The sequence below is a fragment of the Triticum aestivum genome, chromosome 7B (assembly GCF_018294505.1).
Source record: "Triticum aestivum cultivar Chinese Spring chromosome 7B, IWGSC CS RefSeq v2.1, whole genome shotgun sequence".
Lineage (NCBI taxonomy): Eukaryota > Viridiplantae > Streptophyta > Magnoliopsida > Poales > Poaceae > Triticum > Triticum aestivum.
Genome location: NC_057813.1, coordinates 62518714 through 62524713, shown reverse-complemented (window position 1 = coordinate 62524713; position 6000 = coordinate 62518714).

The following is a 6000-nucleotide window of genomic DNA, read 5'->3' as shown; positions in this document are numbered from 1 at the left end:
ATATCCTACCGATTTTCTTGTTCTTGCTTCCCCACAAGATGATTTTTGTCCCATTATTTTTGGTAGACCTTTCTTGAATACTGCTAGTGCTAAGATTAATTGTGAAAGGAAGGTCGTCACTGTTGGCATAGATGGTATGTCTCATGAGTTCAATTTTGCTAAGTTTAGTAGACAACCTCGTGAAAGGGAACCATCTAGTAAGGATGAAATTATTGGTCTTGCTTCCATTGTTGTTCCTCCAACTAATCCGTTAGAACAATATTTGCTAGACCATGAAAACGATATGTTTATGAAGGAAAGGGAAGAAATAGATGAACTGTTCCTTAAACAAGAACCTATGCTGAAACATAACCTTCCCGTTGAAATTCTTGGGGATCCCCCTCCACCCAAGGGTGATCCCGTGTTTGAACTCAAACCTTTACATGATAATCTTAAGTATGCTTATCTTGATGAAAAAGAAATATATCCTATTATTATTAGCGCTAACCTTTCAGAGAAAGAAGAAGAAAGATTATTGAAAACTCTGAAGAAGCACAGAGCTGCTATTGGATATACTCTGGATGATCTTAAGGGCATTAGTCCCACATTATGTCAACACAAAATTTCAGTGGAGAAAGATGCCAAACCAGTTAGAGATCCTCAAAGACGATTAAATCCCAAGATGAAGGAAGTGGTAAGAAAGGAGATACTAAAGCTCCTTGAGGCAGGTATTATTTATCCCGTTGCTGATAGTGAATGGGTAAGCCCTGTCCATTGTGTCCCTAAAAAGGGAGGTATTACCGTTGTTCCTAATGATAAAGATGAATTGATCCCGCAAAGAATTATTACAGGTTATAGGATGGTAATTGATTTCCGTAAGTTAAATAAAGCTACTAAGAAAGATCATTACCCTTTACCTTTTATTGATCAAATGCTAGAAAGGCTATCCAAACACACACATTTTTGCTTTCTAGATGGTTATTCTGGCTTCTCTCAAATACCTGTGTCAGCGAAGGATCAATCTAAAACTACTTTTACTTGCCCTTTTGGTACTTTTGCTTATAGACGTATGCCTTTTGGTTTATGTAATGCACCTGCTACCTTTCAAAGATGCATGATGACTATATTTCTGATTTTTGTGAAAAGATTTGTGAGGTATTCATGGATGACTTCTCCGTCTATGGATCCTCTTTTGATGATTGTTTGAGCAACCTTGATCGAGTTTTGCAGAGATGCGAAGACACTAGTCTCGTCCTGAATTGGGAAAAGTGTCACTTTATGGTTAATGAAGGCATTGTCTTGGGGCACAAGATCTCCGAGAGAGGTATCAAAGTTGATAAAGCCAAAGTTGATGCTATTGAAAAGATGCCATGTCCCAAGGACATAAAAGGTATAAGAAGTTTCCTTGGTCACGCCGGTTTTTATAGGAGGTTCATTAAGGACTTTTCTAAAATCTCTAGGCCTCTGACTAATTTATTGCAAAAAGATATTCCTTTTGTCTTTGATGATGATTGTGTAGAAGCATTTGAAACACTTAAGAAAGCTTTGATCACTGCACCTATTGTTCAGCCACCTGATTGGAATTTACCTTTTGAAATTATGTGCGATGCTAGTGATTATGGTGTAGGTGCTGTTTTAGGGCAAAGAGTCGATAAGAAATTGAATGTTATCCAGTATGCTAGTAAGACTCTTGATACTGCCCAGAGAAATTATGCTACTACTGAAAAAGAGTTCTTAGCAGTTGTGTTTGCATGTGATAAGTTTAGACCTTATATTGTTGATTCCAAAGTTACTATTCACACTGATCATGCTGCTATTAAATATCTTATGGAAAAGAAAGATGCTAAGCCTAGACTCATTAGATGGGTTCTCTTGCTCCAAGAATTTGACTTGCATATTATTGATAGAAAGGGAGCTGAGAACCCCATTGCAGACAACTTGTCTAGGTTAGAGAATGTTCTTGATGACCCACTGCCTATTAATGATAGCTTTCCTGATGAACAATTAGCGGTTGTCAATGCTTCTCGTACTGCTCCTTGGTATGCTGATTATGCTAATTACATTGTTGCTAAATATATACCGCCTAGTTTCACATACCAGCAAAAGAAAAAGTTCTTTTATGATTTAAGACATTACTTCTGGGATGATCCACACCTTTATAAAGAAGGAGTAGATGGTATTATTAGACGTTGTGTGCCTGAGCATGAACAGGAACAGATCCTACGCAAGTGTCACTCTGAATCCTATGGAGGACACCACGCTGGAGATAGAACTGCACACAAGGTACTACAATCTGGTTTTTATTGGCCTACTCTCTTCAAAGATGCTCGTAAGTTTGTCTTATCTTGTGATGAATGTCAAAGAATAGGTAACATTAGTAGACGTCAAGAAATGCCTATGAATTATTCTCTTGTTATTGAACCGTTTGATGTTTGGGGCTTTGATTATATGGGACCTTTTCCTGCCTCCAATGGTTATACACATATTTTAGTTGTTGTTGATTACGTTACTAAGTGGGTAGAAGCTATTCCAACTAGTAGTGCTGATCATAACACTTCTATTAAAATGCTTAAAGAAGTTATTTTTCCGAGGTTTGGAGTCCCTAGATATCTTATGACTGATGGTGGTTCACACTTTATTCATGGTGCTTTCCGTAAGATGCTCGCTAAGTATGATGTCAATCATAGAATCGCATCTCCTTATCACCCGCAGTCTAGTGGTCAAGTAGAGTTGAGCAATAGAGAGCTCAAATTAATTTTGCAAAAGACTGTGAATAGATCTAGAAAGAATTGGTCCAAAAAACTTGATGATGCATTATGGGCTTATAGAACTGCATACAAAAATCCTATGGGTATGTCTCCATATAAGATGGTCTATGGAAAAGCATGTCATTTACCTCTTGAACTTGAACATAAAGCATATTGGGCTATTAAAGAGCTCAATTATGACTTCAAACTTGCCGGTGAGAAAAGGTTATTTGATATTATCTCACTTGATGAATGGAGAACCCAAGCATATGAGAATGCCAAGCTTTTCAAAGAAAAAGTCAAACACTGGCATGATAAGAGGATACAAAAGCGTGAGTTTAACGTAGGAGATTATGTGTTATTATTCAAATCTCGTTTAAGATTTTTTGCAGGAAAACTTCTCTCAAAATGGGAAGGTCCCTACGTTATTGAGGAGGTCTATCATTCTGGCATTATCAAAATCAACAACTTCGAAGGCACAAACCCGAGGGTGGTAAACAGTCAAAGAATTAAACATTATATTTCAGGTAATCCTATCAATGTTGAAACTAATATTATTGAAACCGTAACCCCTGAGGAATACATAAGAGACACTTTCCAGAATGTTCCAGACTCCGAAAAGGCATAGGTACGTGGTACGGTAAGTAAACTGACTCCAAAACAACTCTAATGGCAATTTTTATAAGTTTTGCATTATTTAAGAGTTTTAGGAAGAAAGAAGTAGTCCGAAAGGGACACGAGGCTCCCACGAGAGAGGAGGCCGCGCCCCCCTGTAGGGCGCGCCCCCTTGTCGGCACCTCGTGTGCCTCCCGGACTCCGTTTTCTTGTATGTTACGTATTTTGGTCGGTAAAAATTTCATTATATATACTCCCTAAGGTTTTGACCACCGTATCACGCAAATATCCTTTGTTTTTGTTTCGAGCTGTTTCCGTTGCAGATTTAGAGCACCATGACTTCACCCTCCTCCAACAATGAAGACAAGGATGCTTGGCTTTTGAAGATAGAGCTGAAAAGATAAGAACCAGAAGAGATCAACAAGGATGAAGGGATCAAGGAAGCCATGGAGGTTCAAGCTCCGGTGGTGAAAGAAGAAGATATCCCTCAACCTTTACCTAACCTATTTACTCCAACATAGATTGAAGCTTTCAAGATGATTGAGTTAGCTCGCATACAGAACAAGTATCTCACACAGGAGAATATTCTGTTGAAGGATCATAATGCTGGGCTTAAGGGCATTATCCGCAAGTTGGAGGAGCTTTTATGCTCGATGTGCGATTCTCCACCATCATCATCACCATCCCGATCACCTCCTAAGAAATAATCACATTGGTATGGGCACTCCCCTTGGAAACTTCCAAGCTTGGGGGAGGTGCCCCGGTATCGTATCACCATCACACCCCTATTTTTACCGCTTTATTTAGTTTGATACTTTTAGTAGTATCTTGATATAGTAGTTTGAAGTTTTTGATATCAAGTAGTTTTGAGTTTTGCATTGTGATCTCTTTATGTATTCAAGTCCGTGTGCTATCTATAATAAAGATTAGTGTTGAGTCAACGGCTTTGCTATGTTACTATGATCTTGAGAAAGTAGAAAGAACAAAAGAGATCATATTGATCTTATGGATAGTGATAACTTCACACACAGAAAGTATGAGGCATAAAAATTGTTGAGAGTTGATGAACGTAGCCTTGGTCATCGTTGCAATTAATAGGAAGTGATAAGGAAAGAGGAGTTCACATATAAATATATTATCTTGGACATTTTTTATGATTGTGAAGCACTCATTAAGTATGACATGCTAAAAGAGTTGATGTTGGACAAGGAAGACAACGTAATGGTTTATGTTTTCCGACATCTCAGTTAAAGTATATTGTCATTGACCTTCCAAACATGTTGAGCTTGCCTTTCCCCCTCATGCTAGCCAAATTCCTTGCAACAAGTAGAGATACTACTTGTGCTTCCAAATATCCTCAAACCCAGTTTTGCCATGAGAGTCCACCATACCTACCTATGGATTGAGTAAGATCCTTCAAGTAAGTTGTCATCGGTGCAAGCAATAAAAATTGTTTTCCAAATATGTACGACTTATTAGTGCAGAGAAAATAAACTTTGTACGAATTTGTTGTGGAAGTAATAAAAGCGACGGACTGCATAATAAAGGTCCACATACAAGGGGCAATATAAAGTGACGTTCTTTTGCACTAAGAATTTACGCATCAACCCTAAACGTGCATGACAACCTCGGCTTCCCTCTGCGAAGGGCCTATCTTTTACTTTATGTTTTTTACTTTATGCTTGAGTCAAGGTGATCCTCACCTTTCCATTTTTCATTTTATCCTTTCGCAAGCTCTTCGTGTTTGAAAGATCATGATACATATATCCAGTTGGATGTAAGTTGGCATAGGCTATTATTGTTGACATCACCTAAAGGTGAATACGTTGGGAGGCAACACAAGAAGCCCCTATCTTTCTCAGTGTCCGGCTGAAACTCTATAACCACAAGTATTGCGTGAGTGTTAACAATTATGGGAGACCACAAGATAGTTGAGTATGTGAGCTTGTTGAAAAACTCTATTATTGACTCTTTCTGATGTTACGATAAATTGCAATTGCTTCAATGACTGAGATTATAGTTTGTTAGTTCTCAATGAAGTTTTTGAACCATACTTGACATTGTGAAATGCTTATTACTTGAGCATAGGAAATCATATGACAAAATCTATATATATTGCTGTTATTAGATGATCATGATGCTCTCATGTCCGTATTTTATTTTTATCGACACCTCTATCTCTAAACATGTGGACATATTTTTCGATTTCGGCTTCCGCTTGAGGACAAGCGAGGTCTAAGCTTGGGGGAGTTGATACGTCCATTTTGCATCATGCTTTTATATCAATATTTATTGCATTATGGGATGTTATTACACATTATATCTCAATACTTATGGCTATTCTCTCTTATTTTACAAGGTTTACCATGAAGAGGGGGAATGCCAGCAGTTGGAATTCTAGCTGGAAAAGGAGCAAATGTTGGAAACCTATTCTGCACAACTCCAAAAGTCCTGAAACTCCACGAAACAACTTTTTGGATTTAATAAGAATTTATGAGCGAAAGAAATAGGCCAGGGGGCCCACACCCTGTCCAGGAGATAGGGGGCGCCCCCCCCCCCTTGTAGGGTGCGGCCTCCTATCTCCTGGGCCCGCTGGTGGGCCTTCGGCGTCCATCTTCTTCTATATCATCACTTTTACCCTGGAAAAAATCGTGGGCAA